Raw genomic sequence first — 18,944 nt, 5'->3', positions numbered from 1 at the left:
TTCCATTGCTGGTGGAAGGGAAAACTTGTACAACCACTATAGAAATTAATACTGTGGTTTCTCAGAAAACTGAGACTAGTTCTACCTCAAGACCCAGCTATACCACTCCTGGGCATATACCCAAAGGATGCTCCATCATACCACAAGAACACTTGCCCAACTATGTTCACATCAGCTTTATTCATAATAGCCAGAAACTAAAACAACCTAGATGTCCCTCAACTGAAAAAACAGAATAAGAAAATGTATATTTACACAATGGAGTATTATACAATGGAGCTATTTTTAAAAAATGACATTGTGAAATTTGCAGGCAAATGGATGGAACTAGAAAGAGTCCTTCTGAATGAAGTAGACCAGACACAGAAAGACAAATATGGCATGTTTTCACTTATAAGTGGATATTGGCTGTTAAGTAATTGATAACCAAGCTACAATCTGCAGACTCAGTGAGGTTAGGTAAAGATTGGTCTAGGGACATGAATCTCCCTGGAAAGGAGAAATAAAACAGATTTTGAGGGTAGCCTGGGCAGGTAGGATAGGAGCAGGAGACGGAATGGAAGGAGAAAGTGCAGGGAGAGATGGCTGGAACTGGGGGTCACTTGAGGGTGTAGTGTGGAGACCTAGTACAGTGGAAACTTGCTGGAACTGTGAGGGAAATCCTAATGAAAGCTCCTAGTGATGGGGGATACAGAGTCTCAACTGACCATCTCTGGTACCCAGGCAAGGATTGGTTGGGTTGCTGGCTGAAGAGGTCCATGGAGATTCCTAAACAAACCAGGCTGATGCTAGTACAACATCCTTACAACTCACTGAATGTGGAAAGGTCAAGCCAGCGCCGGTACAGAGCGGAGCCTTCACCCCTACATTCTAGTCTCTCTGTTGCCGGAAGGTACTTTGCAGGCGATCGAAAGAGAAATCTGGTCACCAACCTAGCCACAGAACCTCTGACGAACATTCTGTCCTGCCCTCAAGATGGGCTGGGACACTGGGGGCACAGAACTTGTGGGAGTGGCCAACTAATGTTTGATTTAACTTGAGGCCCACTCCAAGACAGTGCTGCTTGGATGGCCAGGATCCAGAGACTGGATAACCCAGAGACCTAGGGTAGAGCCGAACATAACTAGTTTTAAAAAAATGAAGGAAATGATCCCTAATGATATTCTGCTATACCCATAGATCAGTGTCTAGCCCGATCAGCATCAGAGAGGCTTCCTCTAGCAGCAGACAGGAGAAGATGCAGAGCTTCACAGCCAGACACTATGCAGTGAGTCTAAATTGGAGGTCTCCATCATATTCCTCCCCTCGTAGCTCAGGGAACCCCCTCTTCCCAGGAAGAGAGGGAGGAAAGACTGGCGGAGTCAGAGGGGATGGAGGGTACCAGGAGAACACAGCTCACTGAACAGGACACGTATGGACTCAGAGACTGAAACAGCAAGCACGGGGCCTACAGGAGCCTGCACCAGGTCCCTGCTATATGTTGTGGCTGTTAGCTTGGTGTTTTGTGGGACTCACCTAACTGTGAGAGCAGGTGTGTCTCTGACTCTTTTTCCTGCTCTTAGGACTCTTTCCCTCCTGTTGGGCTGCCTTGCCCAGCACTGCTATGAGGGCTCTTGCCTTGTCTTTATTGCATTTGTGTGTGTGTGTGTGTGTGTGTGATATTTGGCTGCTGTCTCTTGGAGGTCTGCTCTTTTTGGATGGAAAACAGAGGAGAGAGGACATGAGAGGGAATTAAGGCATGGAGGGAGTGAAGACTGTGCTCAGGGTGTATTGTATAAGAGAAAAATCTATTCTCAATAAAAAATAAAAATAAAAACTTATTTTAAAAAAAACCACAAAACAAAATTAAATGATCCAACAGTTGAGATGGGAGTGGGAAAGGGTATTCTTGTATCATTAACAGAGAAGTTTCCTGAATAATAAATTTAGCTGGAGAGATGGCTGAGTGGTTAAGAGCACTGGCTGATCTTCCAGAGGACCTGGGTTCGATTCCCTGAGCCCACATGGCAGCTCACAACTGTAAGTTCTAGGAGGTCTGATGCCCTCACACTGATATACATGCAAGCAAAACACCAACGTATGTAAAATAAATAAATTTAAAAAAAAAAAAGGAATAAATGTAGAGCTTCAACCCCCAGAAGCAATGGGGAAAGCAAGTTACCTACTATTATTTATTGAAAAAGGAAGGGGAGTAGGGGAGAGGTAAGCAAAATACAGGCATACCTGGCCAGGCTGGATACATGAGTCTCCACTGGAGAAGTTGCCAAAAGTCTCTGTGGGCAGACTGCAGAGGCAGGAGCTCTCCGTGAATGAGCAGGCCCAATCCTTTACCAGCCTGCGCTGATCACAGGCATCCCTGGGGCCTGTATGCAGTGGAGTCAGATCAGGGCACAGGCAACACAATGGTCACAGATGAGGGCAGAAAGGGAAGGCTCAAATGTGCAAGCAAAGGAAAGCAGTGCGCTTTCCTTCTTGGAGATGGGGTCTCACGCAGCCCCGCCTATCCTCCAACTTGCTATAAGTGTTGAGTGAGGATGACCTTAGACTTCTGATCCTCCCGTCCCCTTCTCTGGGATAACAGACATGCATCAACGAGGCCTGATGTCCGGTTTATCTGGTGCTAGGAACGGAACCCGGGCCTCAGGCATGCGAGGCAAATGCTGTACCAACAGAGTCCCAGCTCTACAAAGACAGTATCCTTAGGAGTTCAGTTAAATTAAAAAATAATAGCTTAGCATTAAGGGCTTCAGAGTGGAGTGTAATGTTTACTTTCAAATCTATCACCAATTTTGGAAGAGATGAAAGTATTAATTCCTCAGAAATGGTAGGCGAGTAAGTTTCCTGGCGTGCTAATTTTTACCTTCTGTTAACCAAAATGTTTGAAGACAACTTGAATGTGCCAGAAGAAAACACTCCGAGGTAGCTGCGGAGCTGCATTCACACGCCAATCATTCCCGGAACACAGTCCTGTCTCTTTTATACTCACTTGTTATCAAGAGCAGCCCAATCAGGAACATTTGCACATTACGCTGTAATATTATCCCCTCAGTGAAAGAGGAAGTGTAATTGCAGCCATCAAGACGTGTGGAGGGGACCAGAGAGAGCTCAGTGGCTAGGAATGCTAGCCGCTCTTCCAGAGGGCCCAAGTCTGCTCCCAGCGCCCACATCAGGCAGCTCACAACCACATCCCTAACTCCAGCTCCAGGAGATCTGGTGTCCTCTGCTAGCCTCTGTGAGCACCCGCACCTAAGTGGCACACACACATGTCTACATATACAAACTAAAAACAAAGGGCTGGAGAGATGGCTCAATAGTTAAGGGCACTGACTGCTCTTCCAGAAGACCTGGGTTCAAATCCCAGGATCCACATGGCAGCTCACAACTCTCTGTAACTCTAAGATCTGACATTCTCACACAGACATACATGCAGGCAAAGCATCAATGCACATAAAATAAAGGTAAGTTTTAAAAATAACTAAAAGTAAATTTCTTTAAAAAAAAAAAAAAAAGAGTTTATGTAGAAGAAGCTCACAGCAGAGGCTCCAGTTCCAGCCCATCCTTTAAACCCAGACAGCCCCCTATTCCTGGTATTTTTCCAGCTCTCTCACGCGTGTGCACATGCACACAGAAGCCAGAGGTCAACTGCAGGTATCATGTCTCAGGGGCTGCTCATCTTACTTTTAGAGACAATGTCAGCCACTTTCTCTAGAACTCACCAACTGGGCAAGGCTGGCTGTGCAACATTGACGAGGGTGCTTGGACCCAAACCCAGGTCCTCTGGAAGAGCAGCAAGCGCTCCTAACTGCTGAGCCATCTCTCCAGCCCCGAGAGCGACATTTTAAAGCTATCCTATGAACGCCCATACATACAATGTTATTTTGGGATACAGATTGATAAATAACAACACTAATCAAACTAATTCAACTCGGGTAATTATTCAAGAAGGTGTCATTTCTTTCTCCTCCCTAAAATCAACTGATGGAGAGAAAACGAATGGGAAGCAAATCAGCAGAGCAGTGGGTTTCTCTCAAGGTGCAGAAAACGACTCAAGAGCAAGTCAAGGTTTTCTGCTAAGGCATATTCATTACCCCGGCAGGAGGTGCGACACCATCTGGCACCCCTGTCCAGGGGAAGACACACTGCTCAGAATCAATTCTGAACCTGAAAGGCGAGCAAGTTTATTTTTGCTCTTAAAAGGGAAATGTATGCACAAAACTACAAGGACATATATGTCTGCATTAGGCATGTGGGAAACATTAACAAGACACGAACGTGGGCTCCAACAGCAGGATCCAGCAGAAGCTGGCTTTCATTGCAAGTGATTAAACGTTCTCCCAGAAAACCCCACCGGGCCTGGGCAGCAACTCTTTAATAAGCCACAAAGACTTGAGGCATGAGAGCAGAGAAAACTGCCTGGGATCCATGGGCACCAGACTCAGACTGCAGAGGCCAGGCCAAAGGACTCCAGGGCAGGTCTGAGGCCAACCAATATGGGAGCAGGGGAGACATCTGTTGGGAACAACTGTGAGACAGGCCGCTCTGTTTGGTTCTCTCTTGGGGAACTGGCTCTTTTAGAAACTCAAGATTCTAACATCCTCTTTTTCCAAGTGAAAATTTCCCCCGGATAGTCATTAAAAAAAAAAAAAAGTCAATGCTAGAAAAGAACAAAGAAAATTTAAATATCACTATATCATTCCATGGACTACAAATATGAAAGTGAGATCTTGATATGAAATAGATATGGGGCTGGAGAGATGACACAGCAAGCAAAGTGCCAGCCACACAAGCCTGTGGAGGACTTGAGTTCAGGTCCCCAGAGCGCTCATAAAAGTGCCGGCTCAGGACCCCCAAGACTAAGTTCTCAGCACAAAGGAGGACAGAGAGAAGAGAATAAGAGACAAAGGCAGGAGATAGAGGAAGGAGGTGTGGGGTGGGGGGTGGGGAGGGGAGAGACAAGAAAGAAAGGAAGGGGTATTCGCCCCTGAGGGTTACAAAGGACTCCCTATGGATAGAGTAGAGACAGACTTAGCACATAGGGCACATAGGAAAATGGCGGCTTATAAAGGTTCAAGGGGAAACCCTGTTAGGATGAGGTGTTTAATTTTGACTGGGCATGCTAATTAGGTGAGCTTAAGGGGCTTTTGACTGCAGAACTCAATACTTTGATAGCTGGACGGTCGGCCTCAGGAGGAGGAAGTGGCCAAATAAGAAAATAGACTTTGGTAGCTAGCTTTAGGAATGTAATCTAATGGGTTTTATCAAGACAAAGGGAGAAGGGCAAAGCCTGCCATGGCCATGCTTGCTTGCTCACTTGCCACCCAAGCTGGAGTTGGCCAGAGTCCCATCACAGTGATGTGCAGCTGCCATCCCAGCACTTCTGTGGGATAACAGGAGGCAGAAACAGGACAACCCCCAGGAGCTGGCAGGCTAGACACTCCAACACCATGATATATCCCAGCCCTGTGTTTCTGCAATTTTCTTAGAGTAAAAGAATTACCTAATACAAGATGAGAGCATTTAGGTTTTTAAAACAGTGGCATTACATACATATCTATTTCAGAAAAGCAGTTCCACCGCATAGTCCCCAGTAATATAAGAGTGTGGATATATCCTGTGCTAACAAAGTTTCTATTGTCCATACCTAATATTATATAAAAACTAAGATGGCTGTTTTCCTATTATAAAAACCTGATGACATACATTCAATTCCTAGGATCTATATGATACAAGGAGAAACCACTCTTGAGAGTCGTTGCTTTCCACACTCAACACTCACACAGTGACATACACAACCCCCACCTCAACCGCTACACACCCCCACCGCTACACACCTCCACCACTACACGCCCCCACATACACAAACAACTGCTACAACATTTACCTTCCACGCTTAAAGTAGAGCTGCGTCTAAATGCCACTGTACAGACAGGGAAACTGAGGGACAGAAGATAAAGTATTTTTCTCCAGCTGGTTGTTGGAAGAACTTGGGTTTAAGCTTTTGGCCACCACCTACCTGCTCTGTGTGTGAGCTGTCCAACTGAATGAGGGACAGCACCATATTAGAGACCAGCAGAGAAACTAAAGTAAATGTACCCAGCAAGCTTCCTGTCCCTGTTGGTGAACTGTGTGGAGGGAGTAGGTGGTGTGGCCTTGTTGGAGTGGGTATGCTGCTGTGGGTGGGCTCTGACATTTCAAAAGCCCACAGTACGGCTCAGTGGTTCTGTCTCTCTCCCCCTGCCTATTGCCTGTGGATCAGGATGTAAAACCCAGCACCATGCCCACCTGTGAGCTGTCATGCTCCCCACAATGAGTGAGCGAGTGTGTGTGTGTCACTGCCTTATCTGCTTGTTGACGACACCATGACAGCACCATTCATGGGGCAGTCCCCTACATAATAAACACACTTCTCTGTTTCAGAAACTCATACCGAGAGTTCCCCACTGCTACAGAGTAATTTGGGCACAGGAAAGATGGCTCAGAGCTTAAGAGAACATGCTGCTCTTGTATATTTTTCTAGAAAGGGTTTCTCTGTGTCAGCCTTGGCTGTCCTGGACTCACTTTGTGGACCAGACTGGCCTCGAACTCACAGAGATCCGCCTGCCACTGCCTCCCTGAGTGTTGGTATTAAAGATGTGCGCCACCACAAAAAATTAAATCTTGAAAGTTCAAGTACATTCTCCACAGTTGAGTGGAGAGTGGGATATGACTTTCTCACGTACTCTGGTGCCTCACATTTGACCATGTCCCCTGGATGGGGAGACCTGGTGGCACCCAGAGGAAGGACAGCAGGTTACCAAGAAGAGACTTGATACCCTATGAGCATATACAGGGGAGGTAATCCCCCTCAGGAAACAGTCATAGGGGAGGGGAATAAGGGGAAAATGGGAGGGAGGGAAGAATGGAGGATACAAGGGATGGGATATCCACTGAGATGTAACAAGAATAAATAAAAAAAAAAAAAAAAAAAAAAAAGAAAGTTCAAGTAACCTGGACTTATTATTACTTTGGCAAGTAACTAGCTGCCCTGAATTAATCACAATAAAATAGCAGGTTTGGGGCACTGAGGAGATGGCTCGCTCAGCCAGGAGAGTGCTTACTGTGTGAGTATAAGATTTTGAGTTGGGCTCCCCAGCATCCACTGAAAACAAGTGTGATACCATGTGCCCCTCAGCTGGAACTGGGTGGGTTGGAGGCAGGGGACTCCGTGGAGTATGTTGGAGAGTCAATGTAGCCACATTAGTGCCTCTCAGGCTCAGTGAAAGACCCTGTCCAAAAACTAAAGTGGCAAATGACTAGGAAAACACCCAGTGTCAGCCGGGCGTGGTGGCGCACGTCTTTAATCCCAGTATTCCGGAGGCAGCGGCAGGCGGATCGCTGTGAGTTCGAGGCCAGCTGGTCTACAAAGTGAGTCCAGGATGGCCAAGGCTACACAGAGAGACCCTGTCTCGAAAAACCAAAACAAACAAACAAAAAACAAAAAACAAAACAAAAAAAAACACCCAGTGTCCACCTCTGAACTCCACACAACATATTTGCCTGTGTGTGCACAGATACACACACACACACACACACACACACACACACACACACAATGGCAGACTTTTACATTTTCTTGTGTTAAAAAAAATCACAGAGGGTTGGCAAGATAGTTAGGAACTTGGTAGGAAGCCTGGTAACTTGCGACCTACAAGATAAAAGGAGAGAACTGAGTTCTTTGGGTTGACACACTTTCATGTGTGCACTAAGACATACATACCTCTCATACATGTCACGCAACACACACAAAGTAATAATAAATAAATATAAAAATATTAATTTCAAATTATGAAACAGAAAATCTACTTCTGGGTCTATCTATACTCCCAAATAACTGAAAATAGAGACTTAAAAAGCTACTTGCATACAGCTGGGCATGGTGGCACACAACTGTCACCCCAGCACTTGGGAGGCAGAAGCAGGTGGATCTCTGTAAGTTGCAGGTCACCCTAATGTATAGAGTTCCAGGGCTACATAGAGAAACCCTGTCTCAAAACAAACAAACAAACAAAAAATTCACATACTAATAGCCATAGGAGCACTAGTCACTGAAGGCAAAAAGGTGGCAGTAACCAGCGTCCATCCACAAAGGAACAGATGAACAAAAGCCAGGGTAGGCATACAGTGGCATCTATTATTCAGCTTGAATGACATGGATGGACACTTGGGACACTATACCTGGGGTTGAGGGGAGGGGGAGGAATGAAGGCCCATAGGTAAGAACACTCATTGCACAGACATGAGTCCCTGAGTTTAGTTTCCAGAAACAATCTTTAAAGCAAACAAACAAACAAACAAACAAAAAACAAGAACAACCCCAGCTGAACGAAGTAACTTATGCTTACAACCCCAGTGCTAGGAATGGAAAGCGCAGACCAATGAGGGAACTCGTGTACACATACTCGCATATGCAAATGCACCTGTGCAAGCCCAAACATACAAGTAAAGGCAATGGAAGGTAAGAACTGGGCCTATGCCAGAAGACAAATCGCAGCAGAGTGAAGTGAACGTGGCCAAAGGACTGCTGCTGTGACGAGGTTTGTAGGGGCCTCACAACCGAGCAGGTGCTCCCCTGACCTCGGGTCTTGTGGAGACAGGAACGGAAGGTGCAGAAAATGTGGCCAGCCACTGTGGTAGCAGGGAGGAGAATCAAGGGTTCGTGGAAGAGCTCAACCTTGAGAACAGAGGAGCAAGAACAGCCTACTGAGTGCCATGCAGCAGGAGGGCGGTTGGCTGGCCAGTGATTAGAGTAAGCCTGCCTTGCAGGGCAACGGACAAGGGGGCTCTCTACGGGAGAAGCATTTTTACTAGAGATTCCCTGCATGCTGGCATGTAATTCGTGCCATGGGAAGGAGGGCATTCCAGGTTAGCCAGGCACAGCCCTGGGGGGTTAGCATGAGCCACTGTGCAGCCTCATTTCCAGTTGTACCATTTCTGCCATGCAAATCACAAAACAGGGTCATGCAAATGAGAGTGCTCCTGGCTGATCTATGTTCCCTGGGTAGGTGTGCTCATCACAAAGCAATACCCAGGGTCCACCCAGGTTTCTGTGACCTTCCTAGGGAGAGAACCTTCTAGCAATCAGAGAGATGGGCACCCAGCAGCTTCCTGTACACACAAAGAGGATCCAAGAAAGTTATAGAGACACACCCATGAAAGACGAGTGCTCAGAAGCTCTCTGTAACTCATTAGATAGAAGGCTACTATAAAATCTCTGTGACCAGCTTACTTACTATGCAACTAAATCAAGTTACTCTGAAGCAACAGTTTTCAACCTGTGGGATTGCGACCACTTTGGCAGCTGAGTGACTCTTCCATAAGGATACCCTAAGATTATCTGTATACCATATATTTACATTTTATTCATAACAGTAGCGAAATTACAGTTATGAAGTAGCAACAACAATAATTTTCTGGTTGGGAACCACCACAACAGTAGGGACTCTATAAGGAAGTTTGAGAACTGCTTTTCTAAAGAAAAGCTAGAGCGACTTAAGCCAATCACATACACTGGTGGACTGGTGGACGCTGAATTAGAGCAATAGCACTCAAACCCAGAAAGAACTAGGCCTCCATGCCCAGCCACCATCTTGAACCTTCTTACCTTGCATAGAACATGTTTCCTGCATACTAAAGCATATACTTGGACTTCATCTCTGCTTCCTAGGGGGAGGGGGAGAGGGCAATCCAGTCCTTAGAATTTCCTGACTAAAAGGAGTGTTGTGACTCATGAGCGCCTTTGATCACAATCTAAGTATACTAAAGGGTGAGATGACTCAAGCAGGGGCCAGCCAGCCACCAGAAAGAGCAACCATGTGACAATGAGCGCGCAGAGCCATGAGGCAGCGCAACTGTGGGGAAAGGAAACCGAAGGTTGCAACAGGCCACAGTCTCGTGCACAATCACCCAGGAGAGACTCTGGACTCTGTGTCCAATGCAACATACAGTGGGGAAATGTGTGGGTAAGACAGGAGGGTGACAGGAACTGAGTCTGAGACCCTCCAAGACCTTACCCTTTGTGACTCTTTACTTGACTGATGCCCACTTACACTCTTTATAAATAAATTAATAGTTATCAAGCTGAGGAGATTTCACAGTGGGTAAAGTGCTGACTGCAAAATCACCCAAGTCCCTAGAATCCACTTGAAGTTGGACACGCAGCCCCCTTCTCTGCCCTAAGATGCCAGGTAAAGTGAGGGGAATCCCCAGAAGCTGGCTGGCTGGCTAGCTAGCCTGCCATGGGCAGTGGAGAACAAGAGACCCTGTCCCAAACATGGTTGGTTTGAAGGTAAAGGCTGGTACCCGGATTGTGTCCCTGACCTCCACAACCACACCATAGTGTGCATGAGCCCACACGCACCTGAACATACACATACACACACGTTCCTGGGAACTCTCTGGATTTGTAGACAGTCAGTCAAAAGTGTAAATGACCTGGAACCTACAGAGCAGGTGTAGGTATTCTCATTAGAGGCAAGCCCTTTTGGGCTAATGGGGTCTGCATGAATTCTAAGGGGGTACTAGATTGAACTGCAGTACTGTGGCTGCAAAAAGAACACCCCTCTCCACGTTCAATCAGCATAGATGCTGCACACTGGTGCAATGCCCAAGTTCAAGAAATACTGCCTTCGTATGTGAAAGATTATGGCCAACTGCTTGTGATCGGAAATCTTTCCCCTCTTAGTAACAAGAGCTAAAATATTAGGAAACGGGCGTGGTACTTAAGCTCAATTTAGGGCTTCATCTTAATGATGCTCTGGCTTCATGGTGGTGCAGAAGCTGTGTGTGTTCAGTGGACACCGTAGTCATGTGTCTCACTTTGAATTTGAATCTTTTCCTAGAATAGTGAGTGTGTGATAGAATGTGGTACGAGGATACAGCAAGCCATATGCCCCTGCCATGCAATCATAAAGGGAGCAGGTGACACCCACAGCCTTCCTTCAGCCTAAGGTCACATGGACCCCAGGACGGGTATGAATGCAGCCTGATGTGTTTGCAGATGACATCATATTGCAGTGCCAGAAGGTTGGACACAGAGCTACAATCATGAGAAAGTTGGGCCTTTGGGCATGTCCGTGGGGAACTATACTGGTTAGGTTCATTGAGGTGAGAACCCCTACCCACTATGGGCAGCACCATTCCCTGGGCTGGAAACCTGGACTGAATAAACGGAAGAAAGTGAACTGAACAGCAGCATCCTCAGTTTCCTGAGTATGGATACAGCGTGAGCATCTTTCTCCAGCTCCTGCTGCCGCATCTTGATACGCTGTATCTTCCAACTGGGAGCCAAAGTAAGCCCTCCCTAAGTTGCTTTTGTCATCGTATTTTTAACTCACAAACAGGAAAATCAACGTCTTTTCTCAGAGATAGTTCCAGAACAGTTCGACATATAACAACCATCAGAGCAATTTCAATGGAGGGACAACTCTTACCCAAGTCTTACAAATGAAAAGACGAAGGCACAGAGGACTAAAAAGGACTTACCCAAGGTTATAAGATGAAAGTGACAGAATTCAAAAGATGCTTTTCTGTCTCCAATGGCGGTTGACAGGCTGTGACTTCTGGCTATCCACCGCTCTCCGCCAACCCCACCCCCACTAGCTCACCATTCTGAACACGGCCACCTGCTGTCCTGTCCCGAGGAAGAATGCCTGTTTCACAATGATAAAATTATCCTACTGGAACTACAGCTCAGGAAAATAAAATTCTGGGAACACAGCACTGAGGGGAAGCTAACTGTTTCTCTGAAAATCTTTTCCAATGAAAATATAAATTAACAACAGGATGTAAGTGGAAGTGACAAATTTCACTGCAGCAAGCACGTACGTCCCAAGCCATCCGTTCTCTCTCCATTGCCACCTCGCTCACTGCATTCAGACCCTCTCCATGGCTGGCCTGTCTCCTCTCCACAATTCCTATTATTTAAACCCCGAAGCATGCAACACTTCTTTGCTTTTATTACACTGATATCGCAGTTCTGTGTTTTCACTGTGTTGAGTGCAACAATTAAAGCCTCAGACAGCTGAGGTGGTAATTTTTCAAATAAAAATTATATGCTTGGAGCTAGGGATGTGGCTCAGTTCATAGAGCACTTGCCTAGTGTGTGCAAAGCTCTGAGTTGTATCACCTGTACCACAGAAAATCATCTTCACCTACCCGCATAGAGTTCAAGGCCAGCGTGGCCTATGAAGCGAGACCCTGTCTCAAAAAATAAGAACCACATTCATAAACCATCTATTGTTCTTAAAACAGTTCAACAAGAAGAAGATCAGTATGTAAGGGATTTTTAAAATTAAGTAAACTATCTTCTATGAACTACAATATCACTGGCTAAGCACTGCACCCAGAGTCCTTGAAGCCTCACTGCTTTAGACTTTAATGATACATTAAAGTCCTTCGGGGCTTACAAGATGGCACAGTGAGTAGCAAGGCTTGCTGCCAAGCCTGAGGACAGGAGTTCAATCCCTGGGCCCCACGTGGTGGGAGGAGCGCCCTGATCCCTGCAAGCTGATCTCTGACCTCTACATGTAAACCTTGGCGCCCATATAATAACTGAAGTGTAATTTAAAAATTAAGCCTGGACCAGTCACACAGAAGGGGGAAAATGCCAACTCTGCACCTTTAAGCTCGCAGTTATTGCTTTTTTAGCAAGTCTCTATCTAAACATAAGGCAGGGTGTCCCCTTAGCCCGGAGTTTGCAGTGTAGGCTAGACGGTCCGTCAGTGAGTCTTAGAAATCTGCTTGTCTCGGCTTCCTTAGCACAGAGCTCATAAGCATACCGATTCTGTCAAAGACTTATTTTTATTTTTAATGTATCTTTTTTATGTTTAAGATGTATATTCATATATGTCTCTGTTGGGTGTGTGTACATATGAGTGCAGTTGCTGACAGAGGTCAAAAGGGCGTCAGGTCCCCTGGACCTGTTATGGGTAGTCGTGACCTGCCAGAAGTGAGTGCTGGGAACCAAACTCAGGTTCTCTACAAGAACAGTACACATTCTTAACTTCTTAGGCACTGAGCTATGTCTCTAGCCCCACACCAGCGCCTTCCCCTGCACCCCAACGTGGTCCTTCATGCTTGCAAAGCAGGCACTTTGTACCTAAGTCACCTCCTCGGCCTGGGTGTCCAACCCTTTGGCACTGCAATATGATGTTGTCATCTGCAAACACATCAGGCTGCATTCATACCCATCCTGGGGTCCATGTGACCTTAGGCTGAAGGAAGGACACGGCCTGTGAGTGTCACCTGCTCCCCTTACGATTGCATGGCAGGAGCATATGGCTTGCTGTATCCCCGTACCACATTCTATCACACACTCACTATTCTAGGAAAAGATCCAAATTCAAAGTGAGACACATGATTATGATGTCCACTGAACACACACAGCTTCTGCACCACCATGTAGCCAGAGCATCATTAGGATGAAGCCCTAAACCAAGGACTCTGTGGTACCCATGGGTACCTAGATGTACAGTTACTGACAGCAGCGGTGACCGATCACTTAGATCTAAAGGACACTATCTCTTTAGAAGTGCACACGGCCACTGGCTAGGTTCAGAATCACCCTAAAACTGTTGCACCCCACTCCCTCCCCTAATCTCACTTCTCTCATTCTGAGTGTCAGGGCTCTCTCAATTAAGAGCAAAGAAAGGCTTTCCTTTGTGTTCTGCACAGACATATGACTGCCATCCACTTTCTATCAAATCTGCTTACCCCTATGGCCTCTCACGTGGGGACCCTCCCAGCTGTCCCTCCCACAGCGCAGCCACGGCCCCTCCATTTAGTGTTATTTACCGTTTAAAGACCCAGAGTCGCTCTCAACTCATAAACACACGAGCCTTTTTCTTCTTCTTCTTCATTTTTTTTTTTTTTTAATCCAAATGTAGTTTATGGCACTGGGCCAGTTCTCTGTCTCACAGACAGCAAGGCCACTCTGGGCTGCTGACAGGCGGCATGATGACTGGCCATCAGTTTTGCAGCCTCCATTCCTTTCTTCCAAGTTTCCTCTGTTCCTTACCTTAGTGTACAAACACGTCACCACGAGGCCTGGTTTGAGAGCTGGCTTTCAACTGCAGCCCAGGACCCTTTGCTTAGAAGTGGTGACTACAGTGCAATGGGCCTTCCCACATCAATTAGCAATCAGGACATTTGACCTAGGCAGCTTGTCAGCTGAAGATTTTCACTCAGCTGACTCTAGGCTGGGTCAAGGTGACAGTTAAAGAAAACTAGGACAGCCTGTCTCAAAGCAAGAGATGGACGCTGCCTGAGGAATGACACCTAAAGTTGTCCTCTTTCCTCACAATCAGGTTCATACACGTGCATGCAGAAGTGCGCGCGCGTGCACAAACACACACACACACACACACACACACACACACACACACACACACGATGGAGTCTAGCTGGAGGTCTTCAGGTTACTCAGGATTTGCCTTCAAAGAGTATTCAAAGCATGCCATCTTAGGTACACAACCATTTCTCCCTTTTTGGCATCGTGGCTACGAGGTGAGTAGGCTTCCCCTATAACGTGCCACCATGACACACTGTCTCACCATAGGCCAAACCAACAGGGTCAACCAACCATGGGCTGATGCCTCCAAAACTGTCTAGATAAGTCTTCTCTTTATAAGCTGCTGTGTGGCAGACATAGTGGACATTGATGAATTGCTCTCACCCCACGTCAGCAGAGGCACGACCTGATAACATGGCGGAGGACGAGGGTGAGTCACTCTGCCACTTCAAGGGAGGCCAGCTATGTTCCTACTTGCGGCCATCCACGTGTAGAAAGGCCATGTGTGCCATGTCTACTGAAGGCTATTTAAAGGATCAGAATTGTAGAGCCATCTCTGACGTGGCTTTCACGTTGTAAATGTCAGTGACAGCCACGTCTGTTGCTTATGGGTCTCCTCCAACACCAAGCTGACAGCAGCTCTGGAGGAGGCTGACAGACAGCTGCTTGTTCAGTCGTCGTGTTTGGTTGAGCCAAGAGGCCCCCCAAAAAGGTGGCTGACTATGGCACACCAAAGTCGGAGGGAGGGGGAATGGGGGGGAGTGGTGACAACTTTAGGTGGTAGAAAGACATATCCCAGGAGTCCTACGTGACACCAACACATCTGCCTGTTGCGTGAAGGCTGTCAAACCCTCACAGAGGTAGAGAAAAGAGCAGGAGGGAGGTACGGAGGCTGCCAAGAAAAACAAACAAACAAACAACAACAACAACAAAACAATATCTAAAATGCAAAATACGCAGTTTTACGTAGCCCAGGCTGGCCTCAAACTCACAAAGTAGCTGAAGACGGGTTCAGACCCTTGATCTTTCTGCCTCTACCTGCACGGACCCAGGACTACAGATATTCACCCCCACAGCCAGGATATATAGAAGCAGAGATTACGCTCAGGGCTTCCTGCTTGCTGGGCGTACACTCTACCAATGGGGTCAGACTCCAGCCCGATACTCATGTCTAAGCGTAAGCTCTGACATTGGAGAGCGGAGACAAAACACACCGCACTGCCTTCTCTGAGGCCAGCCTTGGTGCCCCCAGCTGCCATCCCCGGCAACTCGTGGAGAGCACTGCCCACCAGATACCACTAAACCAGGTTCACGGAGAACAATCCTTGTGCACAGCTTGCTCAGTTATCCAGTTCCTGCAATGATTCTCGTTCTCATTAAGCAGGTTGTGGGCATTTAATATGCTCACTGTATTTGATGGGGAGGTGGGGGAGAAAATCCCACATCCTTCGAGATTCAAAACGCCTTTGAGCTTTCAAAGGAGACGCTTCCTATTTCCCTGATTTCTCCCAGAGGGACAGGCTCTCAAGGTGACAGCTAGAGAAAAACCACAGATAAAAGTCACATGGTCACATGACTTGTTAGTGCTAACTTTAATTCACATTAAGTCATTCTGAGGGCATCGCCTGCATGGTTTGGCCCCTGTGATGTGGTGAGAGTCTTAAGTGTGTTCAAAGACCCACATACATAAAAGAAGTAAGAATTAGAAATGTTTAATGTTGCATTGCTTCAGCCCCATAACCTTGACATCCAAATCCTCTCTGCATGCTCTACTCCAAGTTTGCCAAGGTAACTAATTCTTGGGGGAGGGGGAGTGTCTGAAGCACCACAAGGGATCCAGATGGTTGAAAGGACATACTTAGCAAACTTTTTTTCTCTATAGCACAGACTCGATATGGGGGACAAGGAAAAGAACTTCAGCAAGTGTTCCCCGGACAACCAGAGTAAAGGGACTCGGGCCAGCCCCAACGTGGCAAACATGGCTGTGGCAGGCGTTGCCCTTCTCCTCCATCCCCTCTGCCTCGCTAAAAGCCATTAGCTTACATCCCTAAAGCTAGTCATCATGGTCTATTCCCTTATTTGGCTACTTCCTCCTCCTGAGGCTGACTACCAAGGTCCAGCTATCCAAGTATTGAAGGTCAGCAATCAAAAGCCCTCTTTGGCTCACCTAATTGTCATGCCCAATTAAAATTAAACACCTCATCCTAACACAGGTTTCTCCCTTTACCTTTATAAATCTATATTTCTCTATGGGCCATTTCTCTCTTCCCTCTCTATGTAGAGACAGTCCTTTGTCCCCCCTCAAAGGACAAATACCTCTTCCCTCTCTCCCTTGTTCTTGCCCCCCCTCCCTCTATCCCCTGTCTTTGTCTCTTATTCCTTGCCCTTTGTCCCTCTGGGGGCAAATAAACCCCCTTTATATTGAGAACTTAGTTTTGAGGGCCCTGAGCTCACTTTACACTAAGACGGTGTGATCATTCTGTGTGGGAGTGCATAGGGTTAATTGGCTCGTTCTGTGTCGGGGTGTATATGGCATGTGTGTGCCGTGTGCGCAGAGTATATGCATTTGTGTGGTAGGGGGACCTGAGCCCATACGTACACCAGGGGACCAGGAGGCCACCAGGTGACCTGCTCTATTATTCTCGGCTTTATTTTCTTGAGTCAGGGTCCCTCACTGAACCTAGAGGTAGGATGGCAGCAGGCAAGGCCCAGGAAACCTCCAGTCTGCCTCCCACCCAAACCCCAGAGCACTGGGGCATGGGGATATGCCTGACCACCCCTAACGTTTTATGCGGATGCAGGGGATTTGGACCTAGGTCCTCATGCATAGGTAGCCAGTGCTTCTTTCTCCCCACCTGCCAGTTCCCACGTTACACGATCTTTCGGAGTCACACTTTCCAACTTCACAGTGGCTTTACATACAGTCAACTTATAATCCACTGTGTCAGCCCTGGGGCTGGCTGCTTCTGAAGGGGCCACTGCCACATAAGAACTAGTGGCTATCAGGCTGGAGAGATGGCTCAGAGGTTAAGAGCTCTGGCTGCTCTTCCAAAGGTCCTGAGTTCAATTCCCAGCAACCACATGGTGGCTCACAACCATTTATAATATGATCTGGTGCCCTCTTCTGTTGTATGATTGTATATGCAGGCAGAACATTGTATACACAATAAAGAAAGAAAGAAAAAGAAAAAGAATTAGTGGCTATGATCAAGCTGAAAATTCACCAAAATCCCTATTTGGTAAAGATTACATGAAGTAATAAAGAGACTCCTGTAAATTCTATAGAGATAAGACAATTTTGCCCAATTAGCCTGAGAGCTCTATTCTACTCTTTATTTTCACTAGTAGAGGCCAGAGATGTCCTCTCAGGATTATGAGTGGCAAGGGGACACCCACAGAACCACCATATTTCTACTTCGTTTTATTTCATTTTGTGTTTCATGTGTTTGTATGTATGTGGTGTGTTTGTGTTTGATGAATGTACATATATGTGTATTTCTTTTTGAGACAGGATTTCATGGAGCCCAGGCTGGCCCCAAATTCTGTACATAGGAAAAGAAAAAAGACAACCTCTGATCTGCCTACCTCCCCCTTCTGAGTGGTGGAATTAAAGGCCCACTGTAACCTCTATATACAGTTTTATGCGGTGCAAGGGATGAATCCTATGGCTTTATAAGTACTACGTAAGCACTCCACTAACTTAGCCGCATCCCCAATCCGATTGCTGTATCTTTTAATGTTTCTAAAAGATAATGTTCGACTCAAATTCTTGGTCCTGCCTCTCTTCCAAGGGCAAATGCTGTGATCTCTGTGCTCAGGCAGGACGCAGGACTGCAGTACTTACGTGGTGTACAGGACACCCTTCTGAAATCCACTTCCGGATGAGGGTCACTCCTATAAGAAAAAAGACAAAGGCAGAGAGACTGAGCCACTGCACGGAGAGGCTGTCAAAGAGCTTGTCTGACCTCGGTTTCTGACTGTTGGACTCAGATGCTTAAAAAGGAGACATTCTTCTCCTTCAAGACATTAAAGCATAGGGGTTAGGAGACAGCTCAGTGGGCAAACGTGAGGACCCACGTTTCATCTCAGAACCCAAGGGATGATGGTGGGCACTTCTAATCCCAGTTATGACAGAGATGGGAGATGGAGAGAGACAGACCCCTCAGCCTCGCTCAATGGCAAGCCTAGGCTATTGGGTGAAGTTCCAGACCAGCAAAAGACTCCATCTTTAAGAAAGGTGGACGGTGCCTGAGTGCAGCAGAAACAAAGCTACTGTCAGTAAGGAAGAGGGAGCTCTACACTAGGTCCCAGCAGGTGCTAAAGCTTCTTACCAACTCCAACATGTCCTTGGCTACAGAGCATTAATATACACCGCCACACATGGTTCCGAGCACACACAGAAACAAACTCAAAAATGACTCTGTTACCAAGCCAGAGGAGCTGGCAAGAGGAGATTTAAAAAAACAACCCACTTCTAAGCCCGCTCCTTCAAACACAAGACATTACTTATAGCTGCTTCACCATGCGGCATTTAAAATGTCCATTCTGGGGACTGAAGAGATGGCTCAGTGATGAGCAGAGATGACTGCTCTTCCAGAGGACCCTCACCATCCCCCAC

At 46.8% G+C, this 18,944-nt stretch overlaps 1 protein-coding gene across 1 annotated transcript in view; it reads right to left on the bottom strand.

The window, feature by feature from the left end:
- Window positions 1–18,258, bottom strand: part of Mgat5 (alpha-1,6-mannosylglycoprotein 6-beta-N-acetylglucosaminyltransferase) — a 242,092-nt gene extending 223,834 nt beyond the window's left edge. The window contains exon 1 of the mRNA XM_051147291.1: window positions 18,171–18,258. The gene's annotated coding sequence lies outside the window, so the exon portion shown is untranslated. The remainder of the gene's footprint in view (window positions 1–18,170) is intronic.
- Window positions 18,259–18,944: the final 686 nt, after the last annotated feature.

Source organism: Acomys russatus, chromosome 6 (assembly GCF_903995435.1).
Source record: "Acomys russatus chromosome 6, mAcoRus1.1, whole genome shotgun sequence".
Taxonomy (NCBI): domain Eukaryota; kingdom Metazoa; phylum Chordata; class Mammalia; order Rodentia; family Muridae; genus Acomys; species Acomys russatus.
This window is presented reverse-complemented; position numbering and strand designations above follow the sequence as displayed.